The following is a 25,988-nucleotide window of genomic DNA, read 5'->3' as shown; positions in this document are numbered from 1 at the left end:
CGAGAGAGGCAATTCTGACGTTACGGCTAATAATGGAAGCAAGGCTAAAGAAAAATGAAGACACTTTCATAGGATTTGTCGACCTGGAAAAAGCGTTCGACAATGTAAAATGGTGCAAGCTGTTCGAGATTCTGAAAAAAGCAGGGGTAAGCTATAGGGAGAGACGGGTCATATACAATATGTACAACAACCAGGAGGGAATAATAAGAGTGGACGATCAAGAACGAAGTGCTCGTATTAAGAAGGGTGTAAGACAAGGCAGTAGCCTTTCGCCCCTACTCTTCAATCTGTACATCGAGGAAGCAATGATGGAAATAAAAGAAAGGTTCAGGAGTGGAATTAAAATACAAGGTGAAACGATATCAATGATACGATTCGCTGATGACATTGCTATCCTGAGTGAAAGTGAAGAAGAATTAAATGATCCGCTGAACGGAATGAACAGTCTAATGAGTACACAGTGTGGTTTGAGAGTAAATCGGAGAAAGACGAAGGTAATGAGAAGTAGTAGAAATGAGAACAGCGAGAAACTTAACATCAGGATTGATGGTCACGAAGTCAATGAAGTTAAGGAATTCTGCTACCTAGGCAGTAAAATAACCAATGACGGACGGAACAAGGAGGACATCAAAAGCAGACTCGCTATGGCAAAAAAGGAATTTCTGGCCAAGAGAAGTCTACTAATATCAAATACCGGCCTTAATCTGAGGAAGAAATTTCTGAGGATGTACGTCTGGAGTACAGCATTGTATGGAAGTGAAACATAGACTGTGGGAAAACCGGAACAGAAGAGAATCGAAGCATTTGAGATGTGGTGCTATAGAAGAATGTTGAAAATTAGGTGGACTGATAAGGTAAGGAATGAGGAGGTTCTATGCAGAATCGGAGAGGAAACGAATATGTGGAAAACACTGATAGGGATAAGGGACAGGATGATAGGACATCTCCTAAGACATGAGGGAATGACTTCTATGGTACTAGAGGGAGCTGTAGAGGGCAAAAACTGTAGAGGAAGACACAGATTGGAATACGTCAAGCAAATAATTGAGGACGTAGGTTGCAAGTGCTACAATCAGATGGAGAGGTTAGCACAGGAAAGGAATTCGTGGCGGGCCGCATCAAACCAGTCAGTAGACTGATGACCAAAAAAAAAATGAGGGACAGTGGTCAGTGGGCCACCCTTCCAGGGGCACCTAACGGTACACTCGCCGCAGCAAAGGAGAGATTTGCAGCAGTGAATGGACACTCGGTCTGGCGGCTGTCAGATTTAATGGCCCGCGCGCCTCGTATGCTAAAAGGCGAATACGTATATTTACTTTCTGTGTGAATGTTATCAATAACAAGTGCTTCTCTACATATGTTGTCATTTATTACAATCCGAATGGATCCGAACCGTTACACACTACTGGCCATTAAAATTGCTACACCAAGAAGAAATGCAAATGATAAAGGGGTATTCATTGGACAAATTTATTATCCTAGAATTGACATGTTATTACATTTATACGCAATTTGGGTGCATAGATCCTAAGAAATCAGTATGCAGAACAACCACCTCTCGACGTAATAACGGACTTGGTCACTTAAGTCAAACAGAGATTGGATGGCGTGTACAGGTACAGCTTCCCATGCAGCTTCAACACGATACCACAGTTCATCAAGAGTAGTGACTGGCGTATTGTGACGAGCCAGTTCTTCGGCCACCATTGACCAGACGTTTTCAATTGGTGAGAGATCAGGAGAATGTGCTCGCCAGGGCAGCAGACGAACATTTTCTGTATCCAGAAAGGCCCGTACAGCACCTGCAACATGCGGTCGTGCATTATCCTGCTGAAATGGAGGGTTTCGCAGGGAGCGAAAGAAGGGTAGAGCCACGGGTCGTAACACATCTGAAATGTAACGTCCACTGTTCAAAGTGCAGTCAATGCGAACAAGAGGTGACCGAGACGTGTAACCAATGGCACCCCATACTATCACGCCGGGTGATACGCCAGTGTAGCGATGACGAATACAAGCGTCCAGTGTGCGTTCACTGCGATGTCGCCAAACACGGATGCGACCATCATGTTGCTGTAAACAGAACCTGGATCCATCCGAAAAAATGACGTTTTGCAATTCGTGCACCCAGGTTCGTCGTTGAGTACACCATCGCAGGCGCTCCTGTCTGTGATGCAGCGTAACGAGTAACCGCAGCCATGGTATCCTAGCTAATAGTCCATGCTGCTGCAAACGTCTTCGAACTGTTCGTGCAGATGGTTGTTGTCTTGCAAACGTCCCCATCTGTTGACTCAGGGGTCGAGACGTGGCTGCACGATCCGTCACAGCCATGCGGATAAGATGCCTGTCATCTCGACTGCTAGTGATACGAGGCCGTTGGGATCCAGCACGGCGTTCCATATTACCCTCCTGAAGCCACCGATTCCTTATTCTGCTAACAGTCATTGGATCTCGACCAACGCGAGCAGCAATGTCGCGATACGATAAACCGCAATCCCGATTAGCTATAATCCGACCTTTATCAAAGTCAGAAACGTGAGGATACGCATTTATTCTCCTAACAAGAGGCATCACAACAACGTTTCACCAGGCAACGCTGGTCAACTGCTGTTTGTGTATGAGAAATGGCTTGGAAACTTTCCTCATGTCAGCACGTTGTAGGTGTCGCCACCGGCGCCAACCTTATGTGAATGCTCTGAAAAGCTAATCATTTGCATATCACATCTTCTTCCTGTCGCTTAAATTTCGCGTCTGTTGCACGTCATCTTCGTGGTGTAGCTATCTTAATGGCCAGTAGTGTAGTCCTTTAAATTCCTGGTCCTCCGGTAAAATTGACGACTCAAATATCCGCCTGTGGGTGCTATACATAATACTGAGTACAGTAATGTGTCTGCCAGTTCGGGAGTTTTCGCCTGGTCTCAGTTTAGATGTTGCGTCTTCGCCTTCCCAATTCACAATCACACCGCCATCTGTCGAGTTGGTCACTTTTAGAAGGGTTGAAAGTGCCCATGATGGTTTTGTTATTCACGTGATATCCAATGGCTAGACCAAGTTCGAAGTTACTGATCCCACGTAGCGAACAATTCGGCTGTTACTGCTTCTCTACAGAGAACACTGAAAGGTCTCTGTTGGATTCCTTTCATGTTAATTTCATAAAACTGTTGTCATTTACAGCATACATTCCACTTCTAAATTTACTGAGGTGTTTTTGACTATCTGGGAGGAGACTGAACAGCGGAACGTGTTACGTTTACACATAAACAAGAACGATCTGTCACACTACTACACTTTAAAACACAGTTTATATGTAATTCATGTCACACAGTCGCATATGGAAACTACATCAGCTTTGTTTTATATAGTGTATATGATAAGATACTGTCATCCCCCTTGCCATCTGTGTGAAAGGATGAATAAGCAAATGTATTTCTAGTTGCATGCTTGATGGTAGCAGACAAACCCATCTGGTAGAGAACAGTAGGACCAACGAAGGAACACGTAGGTACGCTTTCTAAAGGCAAAGAAGTTTCTATTCTTGGTATGGTCCTGTCCATCCCTTGTCATGTTGGTATCAGAAGCTGCCTCTCTGGTCACTTCCGATCGTATCTGTGACGCATCCTCTGTAGGGGCCCATGCCAGTCGGTGTGCAGCGATCGTCTGAAGTGGATTTCTTATGTTCAGCCTAAGTGAAAATTTAATTACCTTTGTTTCAGGTTTAGATATAAAATGTCTTCTGTTATCTCTTTGTGTAAACCAAGTTGACGACGTGAAGCATGTGGTGTAATCATCAAAGTAGCCCTCAGCTATTCTTTTCGAGAAGATTTCACGGACAATTAGTATGAATTTAGTATACCAGTGTGCGGTAATTTCATGACGGACATGATTGCGCTACGACCGTAACTTCTTTGGGTGAAAATTGAATCGGTTGGTTGTGGTTAATTTCCTCTTGCACATGTTTCAACGTTCTACGTGTGTTATTGTATGAAGGCAGTGTTGTATGCAGCCTCCCAATCTTGGCTCCATATTTGATGTGTTCCGTAGGATTACAAACCCACATTTTCACAATCCTAAATAAGCCACCAGTTTATTTATGAATCAAGTTTAACATACTGAAATTTTAACGGAACAATGATCTATGTTAAAATAAATGTCCAAATATAAACTAATTTATTTATTTTTATTTAAATTCTGGTTGTCGTAAGATGACTACCAAAAGATTATAATTAATGTTAGCCTGGTTAGCAATTTGGTAAACTTGACTGGATACCTGGTGAAACAGTTGCTCAGTAATGCAAGGATAACTTCCCCAGATAGCTCACAGGTTTTAACCCGCTTTTATTATCTTGAATATCAGCACCGCTTTCAGTTCAAATGGCTCAAATGGCTCTGAGCACTATGGGACTTAACATCTATGGTCATCAGTCCCCTAGAACTTAGAACTACTTAAACCTAACAAACCTAAGGATATCACACAACACCCAGTCATCACGAGGCAGAGAAAGCACCGCTTTCAGAAAAAAACTTACAACACATTATCGCCGCGTCCTTTTAACCTGGTGGGTCCGCCTCTCGTGACATTTTGTGGTCACTTCCAAATTACGTAGAGGTGTCCAAGTTCTTCTGATCAGATAGGGTAGGCAACAAGACGTGTCGGGTCTCAGCAACCCATATAAGGGGAACAGGGGGTGTCACGTGTGATTAATGCGACGGTAGAGCCGGGCAGACGCCAAGGGAAGGCGCCTCTGGCCGACACTTTGCTCTGGCGTCCAGCCCAGCCGAGATAAGACGGCGGCTGCTGCGAGAATGGCGACTGGAGGCCCTGGAGCGTGGGAGGCGGCCGATAGCCGTGGGCAGGCAGACGAGCGGATATTACGGCCGCCACTGTGCGTCTGTGGTGGACGCTGGACGGTGGGTGGTGGTAGGTGGACGGACCTAGGTCACTCCGGCCACCGGGCTGGAAAGAATCGCCGTGTATCCTGCTGCCACGGGGGGAGATGTGGACTTAGGAGGTTGTAACGTGCCGGGCTGAATCCTTGTATTAGTGCCACTTAAAGTTCACGTCACAACCGGACGTAGTGAAACATTTCCTCACCCAGTTGATAGTGCGCTGTGTTCCTGACTTACCTTGCTTTGCTTATTCAGTATTGTCTTCTCGGCAGCTGCGTCCGTCTCACCCAAATCACACTGCAAATAAGAGGCCAGGATCCTAGATTATGTTTTCCAAAATAAGAAGTCACGACCGTATTCATTGTTGAACTCTTATGACAACCACAGTGCGATTTATTTGTTATCACTCACACACACAATATTTATGTGACCAAGCCTCTTACACTTAATAATCGTCACATTAAGTCGGTCAAAAACTTCCAGTCTTTACCAATGTTCACAATACGCGTTAAATTTTCAAAGCCGAATACAATTACACTGTTTTGGTACCGACCGGAGAAGTTAAGCTTCTGTTTCAAGTATTATCACATCACATTCCGGCACCGACTTGCCGCACTTTTGATTCATGAGAATCTGACCGAGAACTAACTAGGAACTGCACCAGCTCGGACCTTACAGAGACGAGTGCTTGAATATTTGACTATTTCAGTTAATATACTATAGTTTATAATTTCCCAGGGTTAAAATGATCCTTTCTAACTGGTTTTGAACTTAGCTATTAGGTTTTATTACTTAAATAACATGAGTGAGCTGTATCAATTTAAATACGCAGAACTAACTTATGCATCCGCAATGGGAATTCCCGACTTATGACCATGGCAGCCGTCTTGAACAATAATTTTTACTTATTCAAACATACTTAATTCTTAATTAATGCAATTACAAAGTTGAGACTGGAGTCATTTTACGTAGAAAAATGTAGGTAGCAAAAGTATCAAAACAGATCTCGGAATTATTCAGTAGTTTGGTCATAATTGGCACTGAAAGTTATACAGGCTACAGATTTCAAGTCTTAATATCTATTTAACCAATAGACTTTAGGTTAATTTAAACAGTTTGCTGAAATCAGTAAAATTTAGGCTTCCTTTTGGATGCAGTCTTGTAGCTGAATTCAATCTATTAGCTCACTCGAATTTTATTTAATATGTATTGCACAATATACGTCATTGTTCATAACTTTCAATAGGATGCATTTCCCATAAAACTAATTAGCTCATCACTTTCAGAATAAACATTAGAATGTACTAAGGTGGGGTTCGAGTTCCACCTCACGTTCTCTTCTTGTGCGTCTGGTGGAACAAGGCATCATTTAAGGATTTTCTTCAGGACGCCGAGTGGATTGTGGGCAGAATAGTATTGCTTGCTATTTTTATTTCAGTTTCAGTTTAAACAATCTTTTCTTCCAGAATACTTGCAGCCGAAATTTTTTTATTTCTGTTTCACTTGAAACAATCTTTCTTCCAGAAAACTGTAGCCGAAATGGCCTTGTTATATAATTTAAAGATATCTTATGGTGTGCAAGGTTCATCCAGTATGCGATACTGAAGTTTCTGACTCAAATGTTCGTTTTTGCCATACTTGCACATAGCACTGCTACATCTGGGAAGACAGAAGGTCCCATTTACGAATGTTGGTCTTGTAGACCTCATTCTGTTCAAAGGTCGCCATTCAGGGCAAGGGTGTTCAGTGTCAGTGGCTGGATCTTATGTGGTGAGGTGCAGCAGCACAGATAGTGAGGGTATTTACTTGCTCCCACAACCGGCTGGCGCCACATAGGAGCGGCACAACACCCACGCACACGACAGAATGCACTCCATAATGTGTTCCAAAACGCCACTCGTAAAAACAGAATTTTTCCGGCGATCATATCTCGGGCACCATCGGTGACAGAAAGGCAGGGTCAAGTGTTTTGTGAACTTGGGACTATTCATATACCCAACAGAAGGATTATTTTACCGTAACTATCCTACGGTAGAGGGTGTTCGCCCCGGTAGCTGCGTGGTCAGCGTGACGGCATGTCATGGCAAGGGGCCCGGGCTCGATTCCCGGCTGGGTCGGAGAATTTCTCCACTCAGGTACTGGGTCTTTTGTTGTCCTCATCATCGTCACGTCATCCCCACCGACACGCAAGTCGCCGAAGTAGCGTCAACTCAAAAGACTTGCTCCAGGCGAACAGTCCACCCGACGGGAGGCCCTATTCACATGACATTTCATTTAACAGTACAGGGTCAAAGTTGGAATATTACGCACTTCTCCATCTTAGACAAGTGGAGCAATTCGGTTGGTTGTTTTTGCATTATATGAGGTCTATGGTGATCCTGAAGAGGTTTATGGACGCACCATTTGTTTCATGGATGATTCCTGAGAAAACCCGAAAAACATGGTTTTTGGGTACCCGAACAGAGGCTCAGATTCCAAGACGGCTACATTCAGCAAATGATTAAAATTTTTACGACATGCTCCTAAGATTTGCCTCTCGTGAAACCTTGAAAATTTCCTTGATATTTTCATTCGTTCCCGATGTAGAGAGATCAAAAGTTATCCTACCTGTACATATTCAATACATACATAAAATGCGGTGTGAGCGAAATCCAAATAATAAGTAACCGAAGCAAATCGCTAAAATTTTAATGGTGTATTTTCTAGGAATCTATTTGGAACATCCATCTCCCCGTTTTCAAAAATATTTATCCGTTATCGAGAAACACGCCGAAGCGGTTTCTGTGAACGAAAACCGAGATGCGGATGCCACGAAGTCTATGCACAGCAAATCACGAAAAGATCCTGACTGAAGAATGGGATACAGGCTGCCCCATTTTGCCTTCCTCAGCACCTTTAAGAGTTTCCTTAAAAATTTTGACAGCCGCTTTTTTGTGCTGTGAGAGGAGACAGTGCGAAAGAGAGGAAAAAGTAAAAAGTAATGGAGGTGGTAGGCAATTGTTGTGGTATAGAAAGAGCGAATGAGACAATGGCAGTGCGAGAGAAAGAGAGAAAAACAGTTGAAGTGGAACACAGTTTAATGTAACAGAACAGTTGCTGGAAAAAGAGTGAAGGAGATACTGCCAGTCGGAAAGGAATAAACGGAAGGAGAAAGTGAAAGAAGGTAAGAGCCAGTGATAAGGACAAACAGATTCTGTGACAATGTCAACGAGGTAGACAGAGATAGTGTTAGTGAGAAGAGATAACAACAGTAGGAAGGAATGAATAAGAAAGCAGCAGTAACGGAGAGCAAGAGGGCGACTCTGGCAGTGAGAGGAGACAGTAAAAGTACGACAGAACGAAGGAGACTGTACAGGTACGACTGAATGAAGGAGTCTGTGGCTGTGAGACAGGAGAGAGTGGCAGTTAGAGTGACACAGTGCGATAATGACAATGAGTTGGGCTGAATGAGCGAGTGGGAATGGGCAAGTAGGAGTGGATGGGTATAAGTTACTTACAGCGATGGACTAGTGGCGTGAGCGAGCTGTAGTTAGGAGAGCTGGTGGGAGGGAATATAAAAAGGGCACCAGTACGTTCACATGCCAAAATTAATAGGACATTTTTTAAAGTTGCTGTGGAAGGTAGAATGAAGCAGTTGGTACCCCACTTTTCAATTACAGTCTTTTGAAACAGTAACGTATCAGCTGTTTTAGTGCTCCGATAGGAGCGTTCTTCCACTGGTCGTTAATATTCTCCAACTATTCTTCCATCTTTTCCTTTAAAGTACCAAAACATTCTGCAAAGTACCTTACACACGTGTCAATCAACCGCTGGATTCGGAAGCTCTTTGTTAAGCTTGTATTCTGTATGCCCTGATACTATGTCATGGACTATTGGTATTTCACAGAGTTCAGTATTGCTTAACTGTAACCAGATAAATGTTTGTGTGGTGCGCCATTCTTTCCGACTGTACCAAACTAGTAACCAGCGTTTTAGCTCAAGTAAAGGAAAAAGATGCACTGTTACAGCAGGAGGATGACCATGTCCTCCAGCTCTGCCCACCTTCTTACCACCCAGTGGTTGTGATTAGCACCCGTCACGACTCGAGTTCTTCGTATGAAGATCTTCCTAGTTCGGAGGCATCTCCCGATAGGCTTTAATCTATTCATTGGTTTACAGTAATCGGTTTTCATCTCCATCCTCTCAACATCAGACTCAGCATCACGGTGCACGTGATGGGCTACACTACCAAGGAATAAGCAGAGTTTCTGCACTGCCGTAGAAATCCCTGTCTCGGATTACTCGTTTACTGCGACTTCCACCTTCTTAAACAACGTCCATAGACAACGACTGCTATTGCGAAACTTTGGTGCTTATGCTTATTTGCTCTCTAGAAATGAGCACTCCATCTTATTGAAAATAGGCACTACCTCTGCCTCTAATACGCATTAACAGTCCATCTTACTGATCATAGCTCTAAAACGAAACAACACCAGTAGTCAATAACAGTTTTCTCAAGAGAATCTCTGTGTCCCGCTTCTTGTGGACTGGTTCAGCGGCCAACTCACCTAGTTCGCTTCAAGAAAAGCATATTCATCTAGCTGCGAGTGCCAGGTGTAGAGCTCAGTCTGCTACAAAATGACGAGACTTGATCATGGGATAGACAGCTATTGAATTACATGAAATTATGAAGAGCGTGTATAGAACTAGTAAAAACATTTTCGAATAAATCTACAGGGATACCAAAAAGTCCATTCCCGAAATAATGTACGTAGACTGATAAAAACTGACACACATGCTTCAAATGACACAAGGTTTTAATGAAACGACATAAAGTGCACAAAATGACCAACGGAACCAATAGGAGGCTCTTCTTAAGATAGAAAATCAATAATTTGCATAACAATTGATTTGTAGCAAAGACGATGTTCCTTATAAGAAATGCTGATATTGTCGATCGTCATTCATCAACAATACTTGTACCTGGGGGACAGTATTGTCAACAGCTCTGTGTAGCATATCAGTAAGATTTGTGAGAAATTGTCGTTGGATGTGGTCTTTTAGCTAATGATGTCGGACGATCGAGGTAAACATGCCACAACCACACTACTGGCCATTTAAACTGCTACACCTAGAAGAAATGCGGATGATAAACGGGTATTCATTGGACAAATATATTATACTAGAACTGACATCTGCTCACATTTTCACGCAATTTGGGTGCATAGGTACTGAGAAATCAGTATCCAGAACAATCACCTCTGGCCGTAATAACGGCCTTCATACGCTTGAGCATTGAATCAATCAGAGCTAGGATGGCGTGTAAAGGTACAGCTGTCCATGCAACTTCAACACAATACCACAGTTCATCAAGAGTAGTGACTGGCGTATTGTGACGAGCCTGTTGCTCGGCCACCATTGACCAGACGTTTTCAATTGGTGAGAGATCTGGAGAATGTGCCGGCCAGGGCAGCAGTCGAACATTTTCTGTATCCAGAAAGGCCCGTACAGGACCTGCGACATGCGGTCAAGCATTATCCTGCTGAAATGTAGGGTACTCAGGGATCGAACGAAGCGAAGAGCCACGGGTCGCAACACATCTGAAATGTAACGTCCAATGTCCAAAGTGGCGTCAATGCGAACAAGAGGTGACCGAGACGTGTGACCAATGGCACCCCATACCATCACGCCGGGTGATACGCCAGTATGGCGATGACGAATACACGCTTCCAATGTGCGTTCACCGCGATGTCGCCAAACACGGATCTAACCATCATGATGCTGTAAACAGAACCTGGATTCATCCGATTAAATGACGTTTTGCCATTCGTGCAACCAGGTTCGTCGATGAGTACACCATCGCAAGCACTCCTGTCTGTGATGCAGCGTCATGTGTCCATGCTGCTGCAAACGTCGTCGAACTGTTCGTGCAGATGGTTGTTGTCTTGTAAACGTCCCCATCTGTTGACTCAGGGATCGAGACGAGACGTGGCTGCACGATCCGTTAGAGCCATGCGGATAAGATGCCTGTCATCTCGACTGCTAGTGATACGAGGCCGTTGGGATCCAGCACGGCGTTCCGTATTACCCTCCTGAACCCACCGATTCCATATTCTGCTAACAGTCATTGGATCTCCACCAACGCGAGCAGCAATGTTGCGATACGATAAACCGCAATGGCGATAGGCTACAATTCGGCCTTTATCAAAGTCGGAAACGTGATGGTACGCATTTCTCCTCCTTACACGAGGCATCACAACAACTTTTCACCAGGCAACGCCGGTAAAGTGCTGTTTGTGTATGAGAAATCGGTTGGAAAGTTTCCTCATGTCAGCACGTTGTAGGTGTCGCCACCGGCGCCAACCTTGTGTGAATTCTCTGATAAGCTAATCATATCCATATCATCGCACCTTCTTCCTGTCGGTTAAATTTATTTCAGGTCATCTTGGTGGTGTAGTAATGTTAATGGCCAGTAGTGTAATAATCACATGGATTATATTTTTGGTACCTGGGAGGGCAAGCATGATCGAAGTCGCGGCTCCTCACGCGATCCTTGCCAAACGATGTACGCGAGAGGTCTAACAGACGTGTAGTAATATGGGATAGAGAGTCATCCTCCATAAAAGTCGTAACTTCGAACAGGTGTTTATCAGCTAGGTTACGGATGATGTGATTGTGTCCCGTATCTACTTGCCCTGCTCCTGCTCCCGTCACGCTTACAGTTTGAAAAGCAGCCCGACAGTTTTCGGTAGCCCAGATTCTGCAGCTGTGGGTGTTGACAGTCTCTCGTAGTGAGAAATGGGCTTCGTTGGCCCAGTGCTATCTGTTGGCGGGTTATTGCACTCTCTTTCAGTTTCAGTATAACCCATATTATTTCAGGCATGTGGCCGAGTTTACTTCTCTACTTACGTTATTCCATGAATTAGTGGATTCTCAAATGTTAAGACTATTGGGTCACTCTCTATACTGAGATGAAAACAGCCAAAACAACGGGGGTTGGAATTACGCTATAAGCACGCATATTGCTCAATACTAAAGGCACAAAATGCGTGACCATGTGTTACTGAAAGTACAAGTCTCATGAACTCATAATTTAATTATTTGTAAAATGCATTAAAAAACACAGAAAAAGAGCATAAGATGCCGCAAAGAGAGAAAACAGGAAGCAAAAACGCCCATGTTGGCTAAAACACGTGTCGAAATAGAGACTGGCAGCTATCCACGTTAAGGTTCAAATGCGGGTTCCCAGAAAACACGCTAACCGTAATTGCACTACCGTAATAGGCTTTCTCTCTGACTGACAACAAAAACAATGGAGAGTACTAAAGACCTTTAGAAACATGTATAAGACGAATAACGTTCAACGAATCACGTCTGAAGCAGTTCCTCTCTGTCTCGCTAGAATTAGGAACGTGTTGACTCAAGCAAAGGATTCTACTTTGTAACCTCCCCCTCACTTATCGACCTTAATGACAGTGAAAAATTAAACCGCGTGTACCTAATGGAAATTTGGGAAAAGCAATCGTCACCGATGTTAATCTGTCGGTAAAGAGGGAGGAAAGGGTTACATCCAAATGAAAGGAAAATGCAAATGAAACTGGTGGCAATTAATTCTGAAAAGGGGTAAAGTTAATAAAGAAAGTAAATGTGCGGCCGTTACGTCAACAATTAAAAAGTGGTAATTAGATATTTGAGATTTGGGGGAAATTACGGTCGCCAGTCCTAAGGACAATGACTATAGTAACTGAAAAAGAAAGGTTATTACACATATAATTAGCACTAGAAGCGTGGCAACTGAAGGTTGACACGTGTAGTGTGAAAACTGAAAGTTTGTCAGAAGTAATAAATTTCGCTACACTCTGACTTGATTTAGCAAAAGAATTAATAAAACCGGAAAATTGAAAGTTAATTTTGTGACTGAGATTAATAGTGAACTTTGTTTCTGAAGCATATCGAAATTCAGTAAAATACAGTTAGTCTTGGGCTACCTCAAGAATCATTTCAAAAGCTACTTGAATCTACGCAATTTAGAAGTAAGAGATTTAACTTCGAACTTGAGTGAAATGATTCTGAACAATTAACAATAGTAAAATTTAGTACGTACCAAGCTGAGTCACAGGTAAGCTAAAATATGCTAACAAAACTCGCACTCTTAATTTGTGCTCGTGTAATCTAAATATTGTAGCCAGCTATGAATACTTTAACTGAATTTTGAAATTAAAGCAGTGAAATCGAATTCTATTATTTTAATGTTGGCGTTTGAATTTCAACGACACTCGGGTTCATTTCGGAAAAGGGAGGGCCCCTGCTTGGCAATGCAATTGGGACAATGAGCAACAAAGGTTCATGGGCAGCTGTACCTGTACACGCCATCCAAGCTCTGTTTGACTCAATGCCCAGGCGTATCAAGGCCGTTATTACGACCGGAGGTGGTTGTTCTGGGTATTGGTTTCTCAGGATCTATGCAGCCAAATTGCGTGAAAATGTAATCACATGTCAGTTCTAGTATAATATATTTGTCCAATGAATACCCGTTTATCACCTGCATTTCTTCTTGGTGTAGCAATTTTAATGGCCAGAAACGATACGGAAGTGTGATGAATTTTTATTGGCGTGCTTATAAGCTATATGAGCTTTGCCACAGCTCCGTTTACAACCATCTGGTCCTCGCCGAAGGTGCTGTGGCACTTCCGACCAACTGATTTTACTCCTTGACCAGAACGTCCCCCTACTGCTGATTTATTCCAGTTGTTCACCAGCAGAGATTATGTTGTCACCGTGACGAAGGCAGAGTAATCGCCGACAGCCTTCGTTTCCGTATGCTTTCGTAGGCATATTCTATTTGAGTTCTGCACACTCTGAGTAATTTAAATACTTAAAACAACAAAACGGAAGCCTTGTCATCTCAAGTATCGTCATCGCTAATGGGAGAGAAAAAATGTGGTGATTGTACTTATTATTTGTGCGAGGCCATTTAAAAATTGCAAATGACAGAATCGTGGCTAATCAGCAACATCCTTGCGCACCTGGCGGAACACGTCCAGATTAAAAAAACGAAAGCATAACAACATGAGAATTATCGACTAAGAAAAGACAGTACCTGATTTCCAAATTCGTAAAGAAGAATTTGGGGATTTGAGACATGAAGGCTTAGATTTCGTCACAAATATGCCAAATTATGAAAACTGCGAGACAGGGTCGCGTACAGAAAGGAAGTGTGTGTGTGTGTGTGTGTGTGTGTGTTTGTGTGTGTGTGTGTGTGTGTGTGTGCTCGCACACACAAGCTATACAACGATTGCACTCAAAATTTCCATGAATTTCGTAATACAATTAGCAGATCAGCCTCTATGAATGGCACACACATACACAATTTCACACACACACACACACACACACACACACACACACACACACACACACACACACACACATACATGGACACTGCGTTATAGCAGTGAGGCGAAGGTACACTGCAATGTGGGTCGTACATAACCACTGAGAAGTCCTTACGCACTTTGACAGTAATCAGTCTTTGTCTATTTCGCAAAAACTAACTTAATATCCATGGACGTAAATCTCGTCTTCTTGTATTTACTGGTCAGTAGTGTTTCCTTATGCTCATGTAGATTACAGAAGTAAGACAAGAAATTTCGGTCTCTTGCAAACATAAACGGAAATAGAGAAGATATTATTCAGTTAACTAGGTGCATAAATTTGTAGCATTTATGTTTTGTTTTGCATATTCCTCCAATTGATACGAGTTTATTTATCGATTGTCGTTTTTATTTGTAGTTCACTGTAGCTTTTTCAGTGTACATACTGTCATTTTATTATTTGAAGATAGTGAGTGGAGCTGCGGACGCTACAAAATGGAGCGTCAAGTGGAGAAATCTGAACATTTTCGACATATTCTTCAGTTTGAATTCAACAGAGGGGAGGCAACAGCCAAGGCATCCAGAACCATTTGTGTCTTGTATGGAGATAATGCCACTGACAATAGCACGGCATGAAAATGGTTTTCTCGTTTTGAGAAGGATCGTTTCGGCTCTAGTGACTCTCCACGTTCAGGAGGACCTTTGCGATGAAAATCGTTAAACGCATTAATCTACGATGACCACGTTAGTTTACTCGAGAATTGGCAAATGTGACGAACTGTGATCGTTCCACAATCGTGTGACATTTTCATGCAATAGGGAATGTTCAAAAATCGAGTGCAAGGGTCGCGCATGTTCTAAGCGGAACTCACAAACTCGGCGGGTGGCCATAGAGCATTCCTGCTCGCTCGTCACCGATTGGCTCTTGAACAACAATGACCATTCCTATCATGTGTCGGTACTAGTGACGAGAAATTGTGTCTTTATGCTAACGTAAGGAAAGGAAAGGAAAGGAGAAGTAGAGCCCAAAGAAAGTAGCAACTCCCCGTACGAAGACCTACACTCATTGACAAAAGTAATGTTACGCGTCTGCCGGCCGAAGTGGCCGTGCGGTTAAAGGCGCTGCAGTCTGGAACCGCAAGACCGCTACGGTCGTAGGTTCGAATCCTGCCACGGGCATGGATGTTTGTGATGTCCTTAGGTTAGTTAGGTTTAACTAAGTTCTAGGGGACTAATAACCTCAGCAGTTGAGTCCCATAGTGCTCAGAGCCAATGTTACGCGTCTCGTGGAACAGCGATGGTTTGCTCTACTAGGAATTGCTTCCCCGAGGTGTAACCATCACTGCTGACATTTTCTGTCAACAGCTGAGGCGTCTTGGAGAGGCAGTCCAGGAACAACGACCAGTACGACAGCCTGAAGTGATGCTGCTGCACGATAAGGCTCGACCACACTCTGCTAAACTGACAAAAAACACTACACAGGAGATGTGTTGGGAACTCATTCCGCACTCACCTTATTCACCGGATATTTCACCCTCAGATTTTCACCTTATCCTCTCTGTCTGTACGACAATCTTCAAGGAACTTTCTTTTCGTATGAAAATGCGCCCTAAATATTGGTCGACGTGTTCTTCGCCTCCAGAACATGTGATTTCTACAGTAGTGGAATTGAAAAGTTACCCCAGCATTGACGTGGCAACGGCCTTTCCGCAGTGAATACATCGGTTCCCGTCAGATCACCGAAGTCGGGCGTGGCCAGCACTTGGATGAGTGACCCTCCGGGCCACCATGTGCTGTTGCCATTTTTCGGGGTGCATTCAGCCTCGTGATGCCAAGTGAGGAGCTACTCCACCGAATAGTAGCGTGTCCGGTCAAAGAAAACCATCATAACGACCGGGAGAGCGGTGTGCTGACCACACGCCCCTCCTATCCGCATCCTGATCTGAGGATTACTCGGCGGTCGGATGGTCCCGATGGGCCAATTGTGGCCTGAAGACGGACTGCCTGCTACCCCAGCATTGGCAGACTGTTGTAAATAGCGAAGGAAAATATATTACTGATGACTAAAGTCTGAGTTATGTGTACCTGTTGTGGTTATTACACTTCTGGAAAAACACTTCGAACTTTCCCATCAACCCAATAATCCACAAATTTGTGGTACTTTTGAGCATATTAATATCGTGTATCTTATTAATGAAACGTAACAATACAAACTGCATCAGTATTAGTTTACTACTTCATGAAGTTGAAAGCATATTGTATAAACAATAGGTAAATCATTGCCATATACAATTTAACACTAACATGATCACCTCAGAGAAATGGGGAAATTGCTCTGCCATTTGAGTGTATGGCGATCTGCTTAGTGAATTAGAAATGGCGGCTGTCAGTAAAAGTAATTTAAAAGATTGAAATAATTTCAAATTGATAACTCCTGTTGCTGTAAAGGATGATGATGATGACGATGATGTTTGGTTTGTGTGGCGCTCAACTGCGCGGTTATCAGCGCCCGTACAAAGTCCCAACCTTTGCTCAGTCCAATCTCGGCACTTTCAGGAATAATGATGAAATGATGGGGACGATACAAACACCCAGTCATCTCGAGGCAGGTGAAAATGCTTTAAAGCGACGTCTTTGTACAGAAAATACTGATGTTAGTAAATCATTGACGTGCTCCTCATCGTATGGAGATATCCCACCTGATCTTTGGATTATGGAAGCAACAAATCAACAATATGGCCTTTCATGTGGATAATAGAAATAGTCTTGTCCATCCAACTGCAAGGAAGTAGTAGTTTTTGCCTTTTCTTTCGTACTACACACACACGCGTGTGCACACACACACACACACACACAAATACGCAGCCACGATTGTACACTGAGTGAAGTATTTATAGGACGACGTATCAGCAGCAGACGAAAAGTCCACACAATCTTTCTGTGAATTTTCATATCTCTGCTGCAATTCGCTGCCGGCATATTGTGCTCGGCATTTCAAATGCATCAGTGAAGTTCAACAAACACGAACTCGTTCTGCGCCCGGAAGGTACACAAAGGCCATGTTGCTGCTTGAATATTCCGAGCTGCTGTGTTTGCTTTGAAGTTGTTGTACGCTGGAACTTTGTTTTCTGTGGAATGCATTTTTCCATTACTAGTGCGAAGGAATATGCGCAGAAATAATTTAAAAACCTCCTAGCAATATTGCATCGCGCTTCCAGTGCTTTCCGTCTTCGCTTTCAGCTGGGCAGGATTTTCAGTAACTCGACACTAAATATCGTTACGAAATTGTCGGCGAAATCGGATTACTTAAATGGTAAAGAAAGAGCGAAAACGTAATTAAGTAGATTACAAATAGCCGTAATTGTTGGAAGCCAAATACTTGCTGATATTAAAAAAAAAAATAAACGAAATTCAAATGGCTCTGAGCACTATGGGACTTAACATCTGTGGTCATCAGTCCCCTAGAACTTAGAACTACTTAAACCTAACTAACCTAAGGACATCACACACATCCATGGTTCAAATGGCTCCGAGCACTATGGGACTTAACAGCTATGGTCATCAGTCCCCTAGAACTTAGAACTACTTAAACCTAACTAACCTAAGGACATCACACAACACCCAGCCATCAGGAGGCAGAGAAACTCCCTGACACCGCCGGGAATCGAACCCGGGAACCCGGGCGTGGGAAGCGAGAACGCTACCGCACGACCACGAGATGCGGGCACACATCCATGCCCAAGGCAGGATTAGAACCTGCGACCGTAGCAGTCGCGTGGTTCCGGACTGAGCGCCTAGAACCGCTAGACCACCGCGGCCGGCATAAACGAAATTGTTTTGATGTATCTTAAAATGGCGTGTCGAATGTTTAGTGGATGTTTTTCCAATTAAACTACTGAGCCTTGGCTCTGTCGATGTTATTTCACGTCAATCTATTGTGTTCTTCTGGATGTGGAATTATGTTAAAATTTTTAGCATTAAACTTGACTGTAATACTGAAGAAATCAAAACCTATTTTTATGCTGTTCTGTACTATATTATTGTCTAAGTACCGAATAACTAGCATAACTTTTATTGATATGGTTTTAAAATAATCACATTTATGTTTTATAGAATTGCATTTTTTTAAAAGTAGTCATACATCCTTTTACTTTCCAGTTTTAGTGATATTGGGAACTGGATACCTGCTAAATAGCTCACAAACTGGCTAAGCGTTAGGAACATGAGCCAGTTACAGTGCCTGGAGATACGGTGTGGGACGGTCACATATTACGTGTCATAGGAGGTAAAGCGAAAGCAGACCTAGAATTTTTTGTAGTTATCTGTTGCAAAGCCACCGTATAACACGTCACGAATCAATACAGGAAACGTTACTCACGAACTGTCAATCTGTGATATATTTACTGCAACATGTTTCGGTACTGCGTTATCCCATCATCAAATACCGAAACACAAAGAAACAAATAAAAGCATCGCAACCCTGCACACACTGACAACTACGTAAATATTTTTATCGTCCAGCTGTATAACAAACATTAGAGGTTCTATGCCATTAATCACCGTCGAACGTAAAAAGCCAGAAGTAAACACGCAGTGTCAAATATGAAAATCTTCCTTGAACATCGTATGATGGCGCATCATACATTCACAGGGTTCGGTCTTAAATTAAGGGCAGCTGCCTTCACGTACCAAAGATAATACTATCCTATAAAGTACGTGTCACAGCTTTCAGCCATCGTAAAATGTTTAAACGCTTTTTGTTAAGATCTAGTAAATTCAAAAATCCGATACTACACCTATGTTGCAATGTGTGCATCCAGCCAGAAAATGCTAATCCGAACGCCCTTAATTGGAGTAAGTTGGTGACGGCTTCTCTAGTAGAACTTCGCTAAAGTGGGCCCAGAAATTCCGCTCCCAAGTCTTCACATTTAACGCCTGCTGTATCCCCCACCCCCACTCTCTGTCTCAATATAAAAAACGACTACTAAGGGTAGTTCTAAATGCGAACTGCAGTTTCCTCTCATGCAGCCTGCGATGTTACTCAACAAATGCTGCTCGTTCTTGAGCTGCTTCGCCACAATTGATAAGCCTTTCTCTCTGTTATCATTGTCTTTAAACCTTATTTTAACATTTCTTCCCTTTTGCCCCACGCATTTCAATTTACAATCCTGAAGCTTTATTTCGTAAACTCCCGCTTTCCACATCCCGCTCTCCCGCATAAGTAACATTGTCGAAAGTGGTCGTTTTGACGCGCCAGGTATCACAGTGTGTGGAGGCACAATGTTGCATGGGTGTACTCACCTACAGATCTTTCAACATGGTCCACTCAGTGGGGAACGTTGTTGTAACACTGCACTTCTTACCCAAGTGCGTTTTTTCTTGTGTGTATTCGGCCCTGACTTCATTTTTATCCTCTACACGCGCATCGAACTGCACGTGTAGAGGAGCCCTTGAAACGAGAGGATACGTGGCGAATGAACTGGCCTGCCCGTTACCCCACATCAATTCCATCGAACACATGTGAGACGCGTTGGGGATCGTAGCCACATGCACCAGCGACCATCCAGCACTTGTCAACCACGCTGGTGGAGGAATGGAGTGCCCAACTACAATAATCCCTTACCAACCATGTGACCACCATGGAACCATGGAAGTATGTTGCAGAGGATGCATTGCCGCCCATGGTGATCATACCCCTGTTACGAACTCTGACCCCCCTTTTGCAATGACCAGGAGCCCGGCACAAATAGCGGTGGCTTCAGTGCAATTATTGTTCTTGAATGAAAGCGTCATTTCTGTCAGTCTCACTGAGTATTTGTTTCAGTTACCTTCCGTACCCCGCTGTAGCAATTGTTTCAATGTATGGTGCGAGTTGGCCGAGCCATCAAGTGAAAGTTATCTCCATCCATACGTTTTTGAACACTAGTGAGGTGTTACCCTAACAAATAAATTTTGTGGTAAGTTACTTTGAGACAAAATTAACGTACGCTAAGGACAACACATACACACAAACACACACACACACACACACACACACTCATACCCGAAAGAGTACTCGAACCTCCAACAAGGGGAGTTGCGCGATCAGTGGCAAGGCGCCTGAGACAGCACAGCTACACCGCGTGGCTAACATAGATGAACGTCACAGAAGAATACAAGGCAGCTCTTGAGTATCACGTGGTGGGCTCGGGGAGTTCATACACAGGTTTCACTTACATTACTCATTTATTTAGAACATCACCATGCCGATTTGGAACATCACCATGACGTATTTTACACGGCCCACTCACTTTAATGCGAACACCGACTATGTTCGACGTCAACGTGCAGTAACCATTCACAGACGGCAGTTGACGGCACTGGCAATAGAGCGTATACAGAGTGGTCCATTGATAGTGACCGAGCCAAATATCTCACGAAATAAGCATCAAACGAAAAAACTACAAAGAACGAAACTCGTCTAGCTTGAAGGGGGAAACCAGATGGCGCTACGGTTGGCCCGCTAGATGGCGCTGCCATAGGTTCCAAAATGGCTCTCAGCGCTATGGGACTTAAGTTATGAGGTTATCAGTCCCCTAGAACTGAGAACTACTTAAACCTAACTAACCTAAGGACATCACACACATCCATGCCTGAGGCAGGATTCGAACCTGCGACCGTAGCGGTCACTAGGTTCCAGACTGTAGCGCCTAGAACCGCTCGGCCACTCCGGCCCGCCGCTGCCATAGGTCAAACGGATATCAACTGCGTTTTTTAAAATAGGAACCCACATTTTTTATTACATATTCGTGTAGTACGTAAATAAATATGAATGTTTTAGTTGGACGACTTTTTTCGCTTCGTGATAGATGGCGCTGTAATAGTCAGAAACGTATAAGTACGTGGTGTCACGTAACATTCCGTCAGTGCGGACGGTATTTGCTTCGTCATACATTACCCGTGTTAAAACGGACCGTTTACCAATTGCGGAAAAGGTCTCTATCGTGTTGATGTAGGCTACTGTGATCAAATTGCCCAACGGGTGTGTGCTATGTATGCTGCTCGGTATCCTGGACGACATCATCCAAGTGTCCCGACGATTCCCCGGATAGTTACGTTATTTAAGGAAAAAGGAAGTGTTCAGCCACATGTGAAACGTCAACCACGACCTGCAACAAATGATGACGCCCAAGTAGGTGTTTTAGCTGCTTTCGCGGCTAATCCGCACGTCAGTAGCAGACAAATAGCGCGAGATTCGGGAATCTCAAAAACGTCTGTGTTGAGAATGCTACATCAGCATCGATTGCACCCGTACGATATTTCTCTGCAGCAGGAATTGCATGGCTACGACTTTGAACGTCGTATACAGTTCTGCCACTGGGCACAAGAGAAATTACGGGACGATGACAGAGTTTTTGCACGCGTTCTATTTAGCGACGAAGTGTCATTCACCATTACGGCAAGATGTTTCACTGCATGACGGAATGGCGATGTCCTTCCAACATGATGGATGTCCGGCACATACTCGCGTGCGGTTGAAACGGTATTGAATAGCATATTTCATGACAGGTGGACTGGTCGTCGAAGCACCATACCATGGCCCGCACGTTCGCCGGATCTGACGTCCCCGGATTTCTTTCTGTGGGGAAAGTTGAAGGATATTTGCTATCGTGATCCACCGACAACGCCTGACAACATGCGTCAGCGCACTGTCAATGCATGTGCGAACATTACGGAAGGCGAACTACTCGCTGTTGAGAGGAATGTCGTTACACGTATAGCCAAATGCATTGGGGTTGACGGACATCATTTTGAGCATTTACTGCATTAATGTGGTATTTACAGGTAATCACGCTGTAACACCATGCGTTTCAGAAATGATAAGTTCACAAAGGTAGATGTATCACATTGGAACAACCGTAATATAATGTTCAAACGTCCTTACGTCCTTTATTTTAATTTAAAGAACCTACCTGTTACGAACTGTTCGTCTCAAATTGTGACTATAACAGCGCCAACTATCACAAATCGAAAAAAGTGGTCCAACTAAAACATTTATATTTCTTTACGTACTACACGAATATGTAATAAAAAATGCGGGTTCTTATTTTATAAAACCTAGTTGATATCCGTTTGACCTATGACAGCGCCATCTAGCAGGCCAACCATAGCGCCATCTGGTTTCCCCTTTCAAGATAGACGAGTTTCGTTTTTTGTAGTTTTTTCGTTTGACCCTTATTTCGTGAGATATTTGGCCCGGTCACGATGAATGGACCACCCTGTATAAAGCGTGTCGAGGGAGCGCGGAAAACAGTGTAGTCGTTGTTGTAATACGGAAAGAGCGTATTACCTGACGACCTAATGACGATTGGCTTTTAGGGCCATGGATGGAAGCACTTCCGAAACCGCTTAGTTTGTAAACTGTTTTCGTGCCACCGTGGTTAAAGCATACCGTGCATGGCAAAAGGGCACCATCCAAAACTGGCACCGAGGCAACTGTGGTCTACCACGAACCATGGATGACAGGAGCGCAAGAAAGCTGCGGAGACGTGCGCGAGCGCATAGACGGACAATTGTTGAGGAACTAACCGGTCACATAAACCAAGGAGCTTTCATTAGTGTCTTCTCAACGGCCGTTTAGCGATAGTTGGTACGCCTACGCTTCCGTAAGAGCCGATTGGTTCATGCATCCACCCTCACTGCTGTTCATCTGCGATCAAGTGTGGAATTGTCACGCCAGTACCGCAAGTGGACGTGCATTGAGTGGCGACGGGTGGCCCTCTCAGATGAATCACGGTCTACGCTCTATCGGATATATGGCCGTTGGTGTATACGGATGTGAAACGTCTGAAAGGAAACTCCATGCAACAATAATCGGAAGGATCCAGTCAGGAGAAGTCAGCGTTATAGTCTGGGGAACGTTTGGTAGTACTCCCTGGTTGATCTCGCCATTCTGGTAGGCACGATGGGTCAAGACAAGTCTGCATCTATCCTTGGCAACCATGTGCACCCCTATATGCAGTCAGTTTTTCGTCAGATCGATGACATATCCCAGCAGCACAATGCAACGTGTCATACAGCTAGAAGTGTACGTATGTGGTTCGAGGAGCGTCAGGATGAATTTACCGTACTGCTCCGGCTCACCAAAGTCACCGGATTTAAACGACATCGAGACTGTGTGGGACCACGTTGGTCAGACTGATCGCGCCATGGATTCTCAGCTGACAAATGAAGCGCAGATGGGGTCGCCAAGGCTCCAGATCCCTGTTGGTACCAATCAGAAACTGAATGACTCTACTTCTGCACTGCCGATCGAGTATCTGTGGGACCATCTTCATCGCACTATACACACCATGGATCCTCAACCAAGATACCTAGACACGGCACTGGAGTCGACATGGCTTTACACCCTTTCGGTACCTCTGAGAAATTCATTGACTCTCTTCCTACACATGCCGCAGTGATCCGTGTTGCAAAAAGGTGGTAATCGGGCTTTCGACGAGCGATGAAATTAATGTAGGTGGACCGTGTATTTACCATTGATAAATATCTTTTTATGAAGCCAAAATGTCTTTTAAATACAGTATTCATACGAGCATTCTATTTTGACCCCAATACAATTTTATTAAAGACTTATTTTTTAAATACAATAACAATTTTTGCTAAGGGAATAACTCTACCATCTGGTGAGCAAGATGTATCAGATAGGCGAAATAGCCTCACACTTCAAGAAGAATATAATAATTCCAGTCCCAAAGATAGCAGGTGTTGAAATATGTGAAAAATACCGAACTATCAGTTTAATAAGCCATGGGTACAAAATAATAACACGAATTCTTTACTGACGAATGGAAAAACTGATAGAAGCCGACCTCGGGGGAGATCAGTTTGGATACCATAGAAATGTTGGAACACGTGAGGCAATACTGACCCTACGACTTATCTTAGAAAATAGATTAAGGAAAGGCAAACCTACGTTTCTAACATTTGTAGACTTAGAGAAAGCTTTTGACAATGTTGACTAGGAATACTCTCTTTCAAATTCGGAAGGTGGCAGGGGTAAAATACATGGAGCGAAAGGCTATTTACAATTTGTACAGAAGCCAGATGGCAGTTATAGGAGTCGAGGGGGTACGAAAGGGAAGCAGTGGTTGGGAAGGGAGTGAGACAGCGTTATAGCCTATCCTCGATGTTATTCAATCTGTACATTGAGCAAGAAGTAAATTAAACTAAAGAAAAATTCGGAGTTGGAATTAAAATCCATGGAGAAGAAATAAAAACTTTGAGGTTCGCCGATGAAATTGTAATTTTATCAGAGACAGCTAAGGCGCTGGAAGAGCAGTTTAACGGAATGGACAGTGTCTTGAAAGGAGGGTATAAGATGAAGAAGAAAAAAAGCAAAACGAGGATAATGGAATGTAGTCGAGTTAACACGGGTGATGCTGAGGGAATTAGAATAGGAAATGAGGCGCTTAAAGTAGTAAATGAGTTTTGCTATTTGGGGAGCAAAATAACTGATGATGGTCGAAGTAGACAAGACATAAAATATAGACAGGAGACAGGCAATGGCAAGGAAAGCGTTTCTAAAGAAGAGAAATTTGTCAACATCGAGTATAGATTTAAGTGTCAGGAAATCGTTTATGATAGTATTTGCATGGAGTGTAGCCATGTATGGAAGTGAAACATGGACGATAAATAGTTTAGACAAGAAGAGAATAAAAGCTTTCGAAATGTGGTGCTACAAAAGAATGCTGAAAATTTGATAGGTAGATCACATAACTAATGAGGAGGTATTGAATGGAATTGGAGAGAAGAGAAATTTGTGGCACAACTTGACTAGAATAAGGGATCGGTTCGTAGGGCATATTCTGAGGCATCAAGGGATCACTATTTTAGTGTTGGAGGGCAGCGTGGATGGTAAAAATCGGAGAGGGAGACCAAGAGATGAATACAGTAAACAGATTAAGAAGGATGTAGGTTGCAGTAGGTACTGGGAGATGAAGAAACTTGCACAGGATAGAGTGGCATGGAGAGCTGCATTAAACCAGTCTCTGCACCGAAGACCACAACAACAACAGCGATGGAATATTAATAAATTCTAAAATTTTTCAAATGCTTTAAATCAAGCCTGTTTATACAGATGGCTCTGCATCCCAACCATTGGCTCAACGTTAATACATTTAAACTTATTTCGGCCTTACTCAGTTCGTGGCCTCCTTAGTGGTTGTCTTAACTCAAAACAATCCAGATTAAGCTTAGATGGAATATCTAACACCCATTAACAACAAACAGTGATAAAGGTAACCATTAAATGAAGCAACTTACAATACGCATAACTCATGTTACTTTAATATCTTATCAAGAAATTCAGTTAAATTAACAATTTACTAAATGAAACTCACAATAGTTCAGCCAGAACTATCACAGGCGTCTTACTTCTTGGCGAAATAGGCCTACAGCCATTCAATACCAGATAATAATTCGTTCATACAATAGCTTAACTGAAACGACACTGTAACAGCCGACTGTACATTCCGAGGATGGCGATAAAGTAAGTGCAGATTATAGATGGTAAGTCCCACCGATACGACTCCCATATTCCAAAAATAACTTCAGTCGTCATCGTCCATTCAAAGCTCAGTTCTATCACAGTAGACACCAAGCTTAAAGCACAATGCAGTCACATGGTAGTACTCAATAATTCACTGCTCCTGAACACACTAGGTTCTGCACACTATTTAGACAACCGCCGCAAACAGTGCTGTCAACTCT

Source organism: Schistocerca nitens, chromosome 9 (assembly GCF_023898315.1).
Source record: "Schistocerca nitens isolate TAMUIC-IGC-003100 chromosome 9, iqSchNite1.1, whole genome shotgun sequence".
Lineage (NCBI taxonomy): Eukaryota > Metazoa > Arthropoda > Insecta > Orthoptera > Acrididae > Schistocerca > Schistocerca nitens.
This window is presented reverse-complemented; position numbering follows the sequence as displayed.